This window comes from Rhipicephalus microplus, chromosome 7, assembly GCF_043290135.1.
Source record: "Rhipicephalus microplus isolate Deutch F79 chromosome 7, USDA_Rmic, whole genome shotgun sequence".
Lineage (NCBI taxonomy): Eukaryota > Metazoa > Arthropoda > Arachnida > Ixodida > Ixodidae > Rhipicephalus > Rhipicephalus microplus.
Window position 1 is genome coordinate 122,027,774 of NC_134706.1, and position 15,889 is coordinate 122,043,662.

Here is a 15,889-nt window from a genome sequence, read left to right on the forward strand (position 1 = left end):
GATAGATAGATAGATAGATAGATAGATAGATAGATAGATAGATAGATAGATAGATAGATAGATAGATAGACAGATAGATAGATAGATAGATAGATAGACAGATAGATAGATAGATAGATAGATAGATAGATAGATAGATAGATAGATAGATAGATAGATAGATAGATAGATAGATAGATAGATAGATAGATAGATAGATAGATAGATAGATAGATAGATAGATAGATAGATAGATAGATAGATAGATAGATAGATAGATAGATAGATAGATAGATAGATAGATAGATAGATAGATAGATAGATAGATAGATAGATAGATAGATAGATAGATAGATAGATAGATAGATAGATAGATAGATAGATAGATAGATAGATAGATAGATAGATAGATAGATAGATAGATAGATAGATAGATAGATAGATAGATAGATAGATAGATAGATAGATAGATAGATAGATAGATAGATAGATAGATACGCTCAATGTCGCCGAAGTTTGCCACGAAATGATTCACATATCAAATAAACTTCACCCAATACAACCACATATCGCGCGTTAGCCGCCAATATCGAAGTCACGCTACACAGAAGTAACACCAGATTAAGAATAGGGCATACACACAGCCCCCCCCCCCCATTGCCTGCAAATTATGCAAGACTATATCTGCCGGCTGCTTACAGCATCCTAATCCCAATCCTAATCCTCGCACATTTTGTCTGGTGGTAATCCACCTCTCTGTAAAAAGTGTGGTGAACCAATTACCGTGCTTCAAGTTTTAATACAGTGCAAAGAACTGGATGTAATTAGAAAATATACGCTTTCCATTTTCCTTCTGCTATCGAATTCTCTTGCACTCAACGATGTTTATAGGGAGGGAACCGCTTTTTAGTTGTCAATACTTCTTCGTATTTTAAAGGATAGAAAGAGTTTTCACGTCACATTTTCAGGCATCCCTGCAGCATGACCTCTCTGAGGAGGTTGATGCTGTGATGGCTACATTGAACAAAGCACTTGCCTCACGGCCCTTCGACACAAGGGCATGGACGATCGAGGTCACTTGTGCTAGTGCCGTATATGTCCACCATGGTTTTATTAATATGAACCTTCACCATCTATTCACACTACACACATTTCACCTCATGGTAATGATTTATTTACTTCTGTGTTTTTACGTACCTGGGCGCGAGGAATTTCAAGGCCCTTATACAGCTACATATCATAATCATTGTTGACATCCCTAGTCCCATGACCAGGTGCTCTCTGGCTATAGAATGGCCCTTTCGCCAGAAATCATCCAACATCTTCATCATTGAATTGGCGGTTCTCTTGCTTCTGTGATTACGAGGCCAAAGTGAGTTGATCACGGTAAGCCCAGGTAAATATGAAGACTGCGTGTACGATGTTGTTTGGTTTAAGATCATTTGTCTAAGACACACATTGCATCCCTTCTAATGCACATGCGATGGCTTTTCGAACTAAAGTTTTATGAAGCTTCAAAAGGGATCTTGATGTGCCACCCCATTCAATTCCTGTAATACGTCGGAGAACATTCAGTGTACAGCTAAACCACTCTTCAATGTTAGAGATATGAGGTCCCCGGGATAGCATGCGTTCCAATGTTATGCCAAAGAAACGATGCTTCCGCACAACATATACTACAATCTGGTTGACCGAGACATTGAGCTAGTTGTGAATTCTTATGGTAAAAGGTAACACCGCATATTTCACTGGTGAAACGTCCAAGCCGCATTTTGTCAGAAAGCACTCAGTTATATCTATGCCTTCCTGAAGCAGATTCTGTACTTCTCGGCATTCATGCCCCGACGACCAGAGGCGGATATAATTTGCGTACATTGAAATGTGTACTGGTTATGGTAAAATAGTCGGCAGTTGGTGCATTACTATAATAAAAAATTACAGCATATCCATGGCGTGAATGATGAGTGGAGCGAAGCTTCGAAGGGCTTTATAAGCAAACCATGAATCACCCGCTGGCCGCGTCCATCCGTCCATCCACCCGTCTGTCTGTCTGTCTGTCTGTCTGTCTGTCTGTCTGTCTGTCTGTCTGTCTGTCTGTCTGTCTGTTTATCCACCCGTTGGTCCGTCCGTTTATTTGTATGTATGTATGCCCGTTCGTCCATCCGTTCGTCCGCCTGTCCGTCAGCCCATCTATCAGTCTGTCTGTCTGTCAGTCCGTCCATCTGTCCGTCCGCCAACCCATATATCAGTCAGTCTGTCTGTCTGTCTGTCTGTCTGTCTGTCTGTCTGTCTGTCTGTCTGTCTGTCTGTCAATCCAACCGTCGGTCCGTCCGTCCGTCCGTTCATTTGTATGTATGTATGCCCATCCATCAATCCGTCCGACCACCTGTCCGTCGGCCTATCTATCAGTCTGTCTGTCTGTCGTCTGTCTGTCAGTCCATCTGTCCGCCCGCCTGTCCGTCGGCCCATATATCTGTCTGTCTGTCTGTCTGTCTGTCTGTCTGTCTGTCTGTCTGTCTGTCTGTCTGTCTGTCTGTCTGTCTGTCTGTCTGTCCATTCGTCTGTATGTCCATCCATCAAGTGAACGCTCCAAGTACCGCCATCTCACATATTTTCATCATATATTCATCATATAGAAGTACCCCCATCTAGCGTACGTTCCTAGGACTAAAATGGAAGGTGGCTACTACATTAGGACCCGTACAGCCCACGCCTTAGAGAGCTTCGCCCGTAATCGTATAGGGCTTAATGCACTTCCTTGAGGTAACCCCTGCTTTGAGGCCTTGTGGAGTGCTGCTACCAGTACTTGTCGCCATGAATACAGTTCTACCAGTCAGAAAATCAGAAATCCGACGAGTTGGGCATCCCATCATTCTCAGAATATATAGCATATAGCCCGTACAAAACATGTACGAGGCTAACTGTTAAAAAGGCACGCCTAATGTCTTAGAAAGCTGCAGTTGTCATTCTTTCGATAGTCTTCTCATGCTCCACATGAATGACAAGGTCTGAAACAGAGTCTAAAGCACTGCGACGTGGACGAAAAACTGATAACTCAGGAAATTCTTCAACGATTTTTTTTTCACCACTGCAAGCGCTCTTGCAGAACTTTCTCTTTGACTTTGCTGATGCAGTTGATTAGGCTTACTGGTCGAAAAGATGAAAACAGATTTGCGGGCTATCCGGGTTTAAGAATCGGAACGACCTTTGCCATCGTCCAGGAAAGTGGCGCCGACGCACGTTTCTAGCTGTTATTACACGTGCCAAGAGGCGCCACACTTCCTGAAGGTTTCAGATTGCCCGGCATGCTGTAATTTACAACACTTGGCCTAGGGAAGTTTTTTGCTGGATGTTACGTAAGGTAGACTGCAGTTTAGCAAGGCTGAATTCTACGTCCAAGGACGAGTGCTCCTTCGTAAGTGCATCGCTGATTATTCGCTTCAAAGCATGTTCTTTTGAAATGAACAGGTTTGTGGACACTGCCTCAGCTAGTAATGTTCACAAAGCACCAAAGCCGTCAGACGTAGTCTCTTTCGTCAAATTTGTTGCCAATACTATCGCCCGAAAAGGATGAGTGTCTCTTACTCGAGATTTTAGTTAGCGAAATGATTGTCATACTTTTGAGACTAAACAACGAGGGCTTAAAGTTCCACAAAATTCTGTTCATTTCTTCTGTCAAAGTTTAATCAGTTTTCTGCGCTCGCCGAGAAAATCTTTTGTGCTTCGCTACACTCGTCCACGCTGCCTGTACGACGATATCAGTGCTCGGCCCTTCGGCGAATCGCGTTAGGTTGTTGGTATTCAGCGTTCATGCTTGTGTGTCCTGCTGGTATACGAAGTTTTTTGCTGCTAGATTCCAATTTGGTGAGCATCGTGCTAATGAACACTTCCGAGTCACTACAGTAGCGTAAATTGCTTGTATCAAGTACCTGAATAATTGCCTTAATTCGTGATCCGCGCACATCTACTATTTTGGGTATCACCAAACTTCATGAGAGGGTGTTTTAGTAACACTGGCCGGTGGTCACTTTCACGTTACTCAATGTCCACTGTCTATTACAATTCTGCTGAAATGTCTGATGAGCAAAATGTCACGTCTTAACATGCTCTATATAGTATGGTCCGCAAAAAAAGGTCAGTGATTCATCATTTGTGGCGCATAGATTGTAGCGATTCATAATTATCTGTACGAGTTTTCCTCTAGAATTGCAATACGTTCCACCCCAGAGAGTGTGGTGAGCATGGAAGTCACCGCCCACTATAATCCACCCCGACATGGATGTTCAAAGTTGTTCCAAGTCAGTAGTAATAAGTTGGTTTCTTAGTTCAATATAGACACTCACTATGTTAATTTCACACTTGCCGAACTGAATTCGAACCTTACGAACGCTGCGTGCAGCCATTTACTTTTAATCATGAAAAGGTATACACGTACGGGCACTTGTCGCTGACAAAGATAAAAAAAATAACTGTACTTTTTGTATTAGCTACAGGGGCCGGAAAAGTGAAAATGTCGCGTTTTCCCCATGACTCATTTTATATACCCCGCACCACCCTAACCAGATTACACTTCAAATCACCAGGCTTCACTGTTTGAAGCCTTGCGTAACTTGATGCAGGTTTCATCTCTTTTTTTTTCTTTTCGCGTCTATCACGAATTTTCGCTCATGGACACAGACGTCAATGTTTCGGTCTCAACGGAGGACGCCTGCACCAAAATGAGCTTTTCAACGTTATTTCGTTCAAAAGGTGGTATTTGCCCATGTCCAGCAGTTTGTAGTAGCCATTGTTTGAAAACTAAACGAAACAAGAAGACGAAAAAGCGGGCGCCCTTGACGCGTCCACAGGTTTGGGGCCTTGACGTCGACGTGGGCCGCCATACCATGTGACCGGCTCCCGCCAATCCCTGCAAGCGCTCCTCGGAGGCCGGCTAAACAAAGAGGTGATGTGGCTAGCACTGCACTGTACCAGAGAGGGAAAAGAGGGGAAGAAAAAAATCACGGCATACTCACGAAGGTAATGATGATGAGTGGAAGAAGCAGTGGAATTGTTCAGTGTTAAATCACCTGTCACATTGACTACTCACGCATGTAAATGAGTGCCAAGCTGTGTACAGTTATAAACAATGTTTCGTGGTCATAACTGGTGTGTCATGCTGCGTTGTGAATTTCGTTTTGCCTGCATTATTACTCCTTTCTGCTAGTGTATCAAGCCTGAAATTAGCACAGATGAAGTCTGGGCATGTTCTCCTTGGGGTTGCTGGTTGTCTCCACTCGCATGTAATGCATCGTAGAGCATACTCAGAGGTCATCTACTGCACAAGTTGGTCGTTGTCTTTGATCATCATTGCCCTCCACTTCATCGTCATCAGCTTCATCGTCATCAGCTTCATCGTCATCAGCGTCGTTGTCATTGCCATGGCGTGTAGTGGGTGCCTTGCATGAGCTCTGCCGTGATGGCAACTAGAGTATGCGTGGTTTGCTTGCTTGCTTGTTCCTTTCTTTTGTGGCTCTCACCCACTAAGGGGGATTGGCCAAGAAGCCGGTGGTTAATGCAAGTAAATACCTATATATTTTCTAGATTAGGGGAATATGATTACTGTGTTTTGACTGTGAAATTAATTTGGCGCAATGTAAAAAAAGAAAAAAAAGGGGGGGGGGAGAAATAATAGAATTTGTTGAATATCTGTGGGGGAATCGTTATATGAAATTCTCCTGAAAGTTGAATCATTGCAGTGTATCAGCTAAATATTAAGTGGTAGTGTGCCTAGTAAAATTCGAGAGCTGATGGCTGACTCAGCAAGGTAATCTTCTTGTGTTATATATGAATTCGCAGAGAGCCCCGCAGATGTTCCTGTCGCTATGTCCCAATGAAATGGCCCCAAAAGACAAAATATTGGGAGTATTAAGTGATATTCCTAATTTTCTGAATAAAATTTTGAAGCAGTTTTTTCTTTGATTTTTGAATTGGTGACATGTGATAAGATAATGGTCGATATGTTCAGGTTCGTTACAGCTTGAGCACAGAGGGGATGGCACCAGACCAGACCTGTTTAAGTAGAATTTAAGAGGTGGTACACGGCAACGTAATTTTGTTACCAAGACTTCCAATTTACGCGTGGGACACCATTTATTATTCCATGTGAAGTGCAGGTGCGAGAAATCTGGATTCGGTATCATGATTTTTGATGAGTCTTCAAGAAGGGAAAGTTTTCTAAACCTCGCTGCTGTTACATAAGCTGTAGGAGGCATGATTGGCACAATCGGAAGATCAAGAGATGTTCGCGCAAGTTTGTCAGCCATCTCGTTTATAAACATACTACGATGGCCTGGCACCCATATCATTCGCACTAGATGAATGTTTGCTGGGATTAATGATTTAAAAGTCTCTAGTACTGCTGATGTCGACGACGATGATAAGAATGAACACACGGAATACGAGTCACTCACTATCACAGCTGTCGAATGAGTCGCAGGAAGTTTACAAATAGCTAGTATACCGGCCGTTAATTCCGCTTCAAATATTGGTGTATAATCTGGGAGGCGTAATGAAAATGACCAGAATAATGAGAGAGAAAAAATACCCACACCTGCCTTCTCGCCAGTCATAGATGCATCCGTTGCAATTACTGTATTAGTACCTAATTGAGACAGGTGTTGTTCTAATAAACCAATCAAATATTTAGAGGGCAAGTGTTTAGCGTTCATGGGGAAGATATCGTCAAATTCTATTTGCACTTGGCCGATTGGTTTGACAGATGGTGTGATCTCGAATATATTAACATATAAAGCATCTAGAAGTGTTTGAACAAATAGCACTTGGGGTTTATATACACGGGACCAATGCTCATTGAAAAAGACACCAGGCTCGGCAAAGAATACAAATTGTCGCCTTCTTAAAGTGGATTCAGAAAATTTTAAATAGGTGTTTACTGTTAAAATACGAAATCTGCAAGCAAGGGTGGGTATCCGAGCTTCTTGATACAAAACATTGTTAACTGTGAATTTTGGCACACCTAAACAACTACGTAGGGCTTCCCGCTCTAAGAGAATGAGGGGGTTTATTTTGTATGCTGGTCCACCAGAGAATAGTACACATCCGAATTCAAGAATCGGACGAACGTACATGCGATAAATCATGATCATCGTATCTCTGCGAAGACCGGAACGGAGGCGGCCAAGCCTACTTATCATTCCAACAGCGCGTGTAGCCTTAATTTTAATATATTCAATGTGGTCACGCCAGCTCAGTTTTTGATCGTACAGTATACCCAGATATTTAATACAATTAACCTGGGGTATTATTTCTTGATGGTACTGAAGAGAAATAGTAACTGGTGCGTCCAACGGAAAAACTATTATAGCACTTTTAGTTACGTTCAGGTTCATATGAATTTTCTGAAACCAGGTTTCCAATGTTGCCAAATAACACTGTAAAGCCGAATGTAGTGAATAAATATCGTTGTCAGATGCAAAGAACGCGATATCATCTGCATATACATATACGTGTACCTTATCACTCTGTGGTATTGAACTTAACAAAATGTTAAATAGCATAGGCGATAGAACAGAGCCTTAAGGAACACCTCTCGTTTGGCTATACTTCGGCGTGGAAATACCTCGTTGGAAGCAATAAAATTTTCTGTCTTTTAAAAATTCGTATATCCAATTTGTTATGTACTGCGGGAACGTAAGCTCTTTTAGGACATTGATAAGAATAGCATGTTCAACACTGTCATATGCCTTGGCTAAATCAAGGGTTACTAGGGCCGCATATTATCGTCTGTGCCGAGCAAGCTTTATACGAGGCTCTAAATCAACATGCGCCCACCATATAGAGTAACCTGGTCTAAATCCAATCTGGCACGCACTGAGTATCGCATTATCTGTTATGAACTTCGTAACTCTAATGTAAAGTATTCTTTCTATTAACTTAACTACGTGTGATGTTAAAGCGATTGGCCTAATGTTATCTATCTGCATTCCTAGTCCCTGTTTTTTAAGAAGCGGTATTATTTTTGCAAGTCTCCAGTGAGGAGGTATCCAACTATTTTCAAATGAATAGTTGACAACGTTAAGGAGGTCTTCAGGAGAGATGTCGAATAATATTTTTAACATTTCCGAAGTGACGCCATCTGGTCCAGGACCTGTGTTTGGCAGAATACGAACGACGTGCGCAAGTTCATTCCTACTTACTTCAATAAAATCATTTCCGAGTGATGGTTTTGCACACTTTATTTTGATTTGTGATGTAAATCTCTTCTCCAATTCTATTGCAATTTCCGTTAATGTATTTTCTAAATCAGTTGGAGAAAAAATAACTGAGTCAATATTTACGTGTGCTGTGATAGCTTTACGATTACCGAGAAATCTGAATAGAGCTTTCTTGTTGCCACTCTTGGATAAGTAGCTGTACCGTTTTTCTTCATAATCGTCTTTCGCTAATGAAACTGTTCTCCTAAAGGTAGCTTTATCAAATAAATAATTTCTCCAATTAGTCGGACATTGGTTGGTGAGGAGTTTTTTCCATGCAGCGTTGCGGCGTCTATAATCTCTGGCGCAATCCGCATTCCACCAGGCAGATATGAATTTTACCTTTGTTGAAGATATAGTGAACTGTGATTTTTTAATTGTACACTTTAGGGTGGAACAAAGGCTCATAGCTTTCATATTTGTTTCCATATTGGGCAAGGAAGACAGCGTTGACTGTAAGTTCTTTTTAAATTTAGAGTAGTTTACAAAACTTTGCACCTGGCGATCTACCGTCACTAAAGGAATGCTGACTTCAAATACCAGGGGGCAGTGATCACTACTTGTAGCAGTATCAAGAACAGTCCAAGACGATATTGTCATACTTGAGCTAGCAAATGTCAAGTCTAAGACGGACCTCGAATTACATCGAACGAATGTCGGAACTCTGGAGTTCCAACAAATAAGGTTATTCTGGTTAGTCCAGTCCCACAACCGTTTTCCTGATGAATCAGTGCGGAATCCCCATGAAACGTGATGGGAATTGAAGTCTCCCGCAAATAGCATACTGTTTCTGCAAAAACTCGCAGTCACGTCAAGGGCTCTTTCATCTTGTATTCGAGCCGGAAAGTAGTTGTTGACTATAGATAGTGGCGCGCATCCGGGAAAGTGAATTTCCAGAACCAATACTTCATAATCGTGTAATATTTGTTGGTAAACTAAGTGTGCTTTATGGCAAATTTCGGATGAAATGAAAAACATTAATCCTCCACCACGTGAGTCTCGGTCCAGTCGAAAGCACTGATAGTCTTTTAGATAGAAGTTTTGATCAGCAGACAGCCAAGTTTCTTGTAAAAGTATGACGTCTGGAGATTGTTGAGAAATTAGGTATAATAAGTCTGTAGTTGCAGAGAGAATTGAACGGCAGTTCCACTGAAGTACTCTAAGGTGCCCTATGATGATAAGCAAGCAGTAGCAACTGCTTGATCTAAAATACTATCTTTTAAGAAGTCCGCTTTAGTCCTAGGTTCCTTCACACTCTTTTTTTGTTTTCGGATGAGAAGAATTATTAAGTTTGCTAGTGGGTGATCTGGTGCGTTTCAAAAGGCGAGCATCCATATCTACATCCCGATTAATTATTGATTCTGAATCAGATATACCTTCCTGCTCAGTTGTGTTAGGACTGGAAAGCATTGCCTCATTATCGATAGAGACATCTGACTGATGTTCGGCAGGTTTACTAATTGAGGCACTAGGAGGTTGGATACGCTTAGTTATTCGATCAGATGCACCCCACATCTGTGAATCCATAATACTATTGAGTGAGTCGGACAGATTGAGTAAAAAATTTTCTAATACTTTTTCTACGGCCTTTTCTACCATAGCAGAAATGGACTGAGAAAGTGATGCATTCATAGAAAGAGGTGGACGAGCTGCTATACCGGCATAACCCTGACTCCTGCTTTGAATTTCTGCAATTGCTTCTCTACGAGAGCATCGTCTCCTTTCAATGATTTCAATCACCTGAAGTTCCTTGGATCTTGCAGGGCAGTTAGGATCGTCTGCAGCGTGATTTGCCTTGCACAAACAGCATGTCTTATTGTCTGATTGACACTCAGCAGTACTATGACCAGCCCCGTATATGGCTCCGCATATGCGGCATCGAGTCTCCGATCGACAACCTTTAGTACTGTGTCCAAAGCGCCAACATTTAGCACATTGCAGCGGACGGGGAGCCAAAGCTTCGACCTTATAGATAAGCGGCCATGCCTTGATCTCCGAAGGGCGATCTGTTCCAGCGAATGTGGCAATTACAGTTTCAGTGGGAACTTTCTGTTGGTTTTCCTGTTTGGTACAGCGGTAAACAGAAATAACACCTGCTGGGGAAAAGATGTCCAAGACTTCTGCTGGGCTTAGACTTGCGTCTACCCCCCGAACCAATCCTTTGCAGCAAGCTAGATGAGGTGGGATAAAAGAGCTCACCGGATGTGATGCAAAAGTAGTGCACTTCAGAAGGTCTTGGATGCAGGCCTTGTCTGGTGAGCAGCATAGTATCCCCCCGCATCCAAACTGACGAACCTCTGTTATCAGTAGAGAGTGGGGAGTGATCGCACGAAGTTCCGTTTGGATTGTCTTGGGGTTTTTTATGCGGATGAACCCACCGGTGGTCGGCACCAAAGCGACAGGAACGCTACGGGTTCCATTGCGGAGAAACAACTCCAGAGGAAGATCTTGAGGGGGAACAGAGGCTGACCAGAGGGCAGGCCTCTGGCCCGGAGAAGAAACAGACATGAAATAAGAAGAAGTTACACTTATCAATGCACTAAAACAGTTGCGGAACAAGAGGTAGATCTAATAAAATAAAATAAAATAAAAGTGACCGCCGGCTACTTGACCGCAACCCTGAGGATGGAACAAGGAACGCAGCCGCAGGCACGAACGCCGTCGCTGAGGCTACCTCAATGGCTACGCTTCTTCTCGTGGTCTAGAATGCGCTTGTTCTTCCTCGTCATCAGTGGTGGCTAATGCCGCACAACGCCGACGCCGATGCCAATGAAAAAGCCTCGACCATTAGGAGCTTCGCCCCTAAAATAGAAGAAAGAAAACCGGTGGGAATGGGAGAGAATAATGAATGAAATGCTTTAAAACAGAATTTCACTCGCTGTGTAAATAAACCATAATATAATTCTCATCCAACGCTTTGATACAGAAGTTGCTGTGCTTGGGTGCAGACCCGAAAGTAGTCAATTCGAACCCGACCACGATAGTCACATTTGGATAATGGTGAAACGCTCAGGACCCGGGAGAGTGTGTGGTGACGCCAACAAACACCAAATGGTCCAAAAAATTAGGACCCTCCACTACGGCGTACCGCGTAACTATATCGTAGTTTTTGCACGTAAAACCCAAGAAATCATTATTATTAGAGTTTTAGTGGCGTTGATCCCAAGCCTCTTGCCTAAGTACGCCATTGCATTCTTTTTTGTACTTCCAAACACACTCATGGTAAGGTGGCTACCCACATAGATTAGCAAGAAACGCAAATGTTTACGTACGCAAGCCACTTGGGAACACCGGCGCTAAAAATCTCGAGTAAGAAAAGTCTGTCCGATTTTAGAACGATACCTGCGCTATAATATCGGCATCAACATGAAGCTAATCAAACAGTACACGTCTAGTATTCGTGCGCGAAAACCTTCCGGAACAGAACCACTTCGGTGAACAAAGCATTTCCCAGTCTTTTCTTTGCGAACGTGCTTGAGTTACCGGGCAATGTCACGCGCTTGTTTGGTGACAGGGATCAGCAGATGGTTCGTACCTATGCATGCGCTGTGTTCTAAGCTGTGTCTTCGTCTAAAGCGATAGATGGCGCGAAGGTTGTTCCACTTGCCGCAGCAGTCGCATGTCCTCATCGCTTTCTGGACCGGCTGCATTTTTAGCATTTTGTTCAATCAGGGCAGGTCGAACGCTAAAGGCTTGACCGTCACACGTACGCTTTGCAGCGCGTCAGTGCGTGGCGCGTAGAATCGGCACCGCAGCCTCTTCCTATAAAGGGAAAGGGCAAGCGGCTACACAAAGTCATGCGGCCTCTCTTCGTATGGAGAGGGAGCGGCGCCGAGTATACAAGCCGCGGGCCGACATGCTGCAAAGCGTGCGTGTGGCCATGCCCCAAAAGAGATGACCGCTAGGCTTACTTTGTATAACGTTCTAAATCATTGCTATCACATTCATTGCTTCGCCCTTGCGGTGGCACTAACTTTTTAGCATATTTTTGACAGACGAAAGTGATGGAAGACTTTCGGACGAGCACAAAACTATTCGAGTAGCGAGTATGACCCAAAATCGCCTCCAGAAGGAACTGCACGAGATGGTCACGGGCCCTCCGAGCAACTGCTCGGCTGGACTGAAGGACCCGAATGACCTCTTCAACTGGCAGGCAGTCATCGTAGGACCCGAGAGCATGCCTTTCGAAGGAGGGATGTTCAAGCTTAACATCACTTTCCCGAATGACTACCCGTTCAAGCCGCCCAAGGTGCACAGCTACACGCGTGTCGTAATATCTCTTTCTGGCTCGATGTTTAATATCTCTTTCTGGTTCGATGTTAGCATTCTGTGGGTCTGGCCATACGCCGAGTGTGTCTACTGGATGCCCGAGTACTAGTGCGTCTCGTTGGCCAAACTGGCATTTTCTTGAGTTCAGGGTAAGGGCAGCCTGTACGAGGCACGTCAGAACAACGTCAAGTCACTAATTGTGTTCTCCAAAAGTGCGACCGAAAATTACGATGTCATCAAAATAGCATAAACAAATCTCCCATTTTATGCCGCGCAGAACCGTGTCCATGAATCTTTCCAACGTTGCGGGCGCGTTGCACACACCAAACGGCATAACGTCGAATTCAAACAAGCCGTCTGGTGTCACAAAAGCTGTTCTCTTTGTCACTGGAATGCATTGGTGTCTGCCCGATCGGAGGTCCACAGATGAAAAGTAGGACGACGAGCGGAGACAATCAATGACATCGTTGATACGGGGAAGCGGATACACATCCTTTTTCGTCACTGAGGCACTAGTAGTCGTTGTAAAACCTCTAAGATCACTTTTTATTTTCACAAGTATGACCGGCGTAGCCCAAGGGCTAGAAGAATCTTGAATCACGCCCTTGGCGAGCATGTCATCCACCTGGTCAGTGATAACGTTCGCTTCAACGCATACACGCGGTAAGGCTCCTGCCTAATTGGATGTGCTTACCCGGAGTCGATCCTGTGACGAGCCCGTGTGTTGGGAATGCGCACTTCCTTAGCTTCCTGGCTGAAATCAAACCGTGATGCGTGCTTCCTTAGGACACTGACCAGCACTTGACGTTTCTCGGAGGTGAGTGACTTGTTAACCATATTCAGGAAAAGTGGGGAGTATTGAGGAACACCAGGGCTAATATCAGTTGCTTGGTCTTCGTGCGATGTGTCATTATTTAAAGCTGCTATATCGATGCTGGTATCCACTTCAAACGACGCAAGCCTCATACCCCTGGGTAGCACAACAGACTCGCCAGATACATCTGCCCCCCACAGTATGGTTGTTCCACGGACCAAAGAGATGACGCATCGTAGTAGGAATGTACTTTTCTTCGTTATGATTGGAGGCACGGACTCGGCAGTAGCAGCAAGTGCATCAATGTCGACACTATCAGCAGCTACTCGAACTCTGTATATGGAATGTGCCGAGAGGGCGACATCTTCAAGGACGGTGAGGGTGTGCGAACAGGTACAAGGTAGGTCGGCAAGAGGGGGCAGGAAAAGCTCGCTGACCCCACAGTCAAGCGTGGCACCACACTGCTGCAGGAAGTCGAGGCCCAGAATTACATCTTGTGTAGATTGAGCAATAACTGCCAATTCAGCTTGATATAACTTCTCAGAGAAATAAACGTTCACGGTGCACACACACCAAGGGGTCGGAGCAATTCTCCACTTACGGCACGAAATGTGTGGGTTTTGTCCCAGCGAAACATTCCTTTACGACCGAGTTTCATTTTGAAATCCAGACTGACGACAGATACACTCGCTCCCCTGTCTACTAAAACTGACGAAGTAACATTGTTTACTAAAACACTAATCTTGTTGTGATGCATGGTGACTGGCAGAGGCATGGGGAAATGTGGCTGAAGATGATTAGCGACCTCACCTCCATCGGTCGCACCACCTAGTTTCCCGGCAGTAGGGACTTCAGACGTCGCCGGGGAGATGGAGACCTTTACTGCGGTGCAGGCGGTGGCGTCAAGCTCGGCACGGAAGCTGGCGAGTCACTGCGGTAATTCAGCCGACAGGGCGTCTTGCTATCAGGGCCGGAAGGCCAGTTAGCTCCGTCACCGTGGTAATTGTTGCGCCAGCAGAAAGTGCGTGGTCGGTCCCTTGATGGTGCTGACATGCGATGGTGCTGAGGACAAAACGGGGCGACGTGGCCGCAGACGCCACATTGGAAGCAGGCAGGGCTCTCACGAGATATGCTGCAATTGCCAGCGGTAGGATAAATGGTGCGGCTGTCCCACGGATGAGAGACTGCAGATGGACCACGTATGAATCCGTCGTGGACCTCGTAACCGAGATGGGCGTTCATTGCAGTGCAGGGTATCATTGGACGACGTGCGAAGTTGTATGCATCAACGGAAGCAGCGTTGATGGACGTCACACCTGAATCGCATGCAGGAGGAGGCTCCCAAACTCGAGGAGGCGGAACAGACGCCGCTTCACGTCGGTCGAGCTCTTCCCGCACCACTTGACGGACAATTGACGCGAGGTCAGACGGGGCTGGAGCAACGTCAACGCTCGGTACAGTCATTACGTTGGTCAAGCGGCCGAACTTCGGTATGATGCGCCGAGCTCTTAAGGCTTCAAATGTGCGGCAGTGCAGGATGGCGTCACTCACGGACTCCAGACTGTGCTTCGCGATGAGGTACTGGTAGACGTCCTCTACTATTCCTTTCAGAAGGTGACCCACTTTGTCCTCTTCGGCCATCCGATGGTCCAGGACCTTGCACAACTTCAGCACTTCTTTAATGTACGTTGTGCAGGTTTCCCCAGGAACCTGAGCGCGCTGCGTCAGCGTTTGCTCGGCACGCTTCTTTCTGGCCGCTGGACCTCCGAAGCACTTCTTAATCTCGTCGACGAACTTCTGCCACGTTGTCAAGCTCTTCTCGCGGTTTTTATACCACACAGACGTGGTTCCTTTAAGGAAGAGGCCGACATTGGCGAGCTAACCGGTGGCATTCCAACCGTTGAACCGACCTGCCCGTTGGTAGAAGCTCAGCCATGCGTCAACATCCTCACCATCTTTTCCTGCGAATGTTCTTGGCTCGATGTAGGGTTGCCATGGGTGACCGGAGGCGGCCGGTGTCGGGAGACCGGAAACAGGTGCCAGATTCTTGTTGTCCGTGCCGTAATCCATCTCTGGTGGCTGACCAGCGACTCGTCTACTTAATCACCACGGACTAGTTGCGTCCCTGCAGTCGGTGCATCATCGTTCGTATGGAGCGCCGTTGTCTTACCCAGCACCTCTCACCAAACTATTACGATGACAGATGTTTATTTGAAGATAGGCTGATGGAAAGGGGCTGAGTGGCTGCCGTCCGGCACTAATCCACTCGCAAGACAAGCGCTCTTCGTCCTCTTCGTCTCTTTGTCCTCCTTGTCGCGTTAGCGTAGCAATACCAATGTCTGAACCCGTTTCGCAAGTCGTCGAATCCTCTCCGCCAGACGTGTGGCACATACCAGCGGGCTAGTATGTGTCACGGGTATGCGAGTATGTGCCACAGGTGATAGACGGTTCATATCTCCCCAGGAACAATGAGAACAAACATGGTTCGTTGATTGGTCGTTCCTCAAAGTCTTGGCGTAACCCACCACGGGGGAGCGGCTATGAAACAGATGGTATACCTGGGTAATTTCAACGC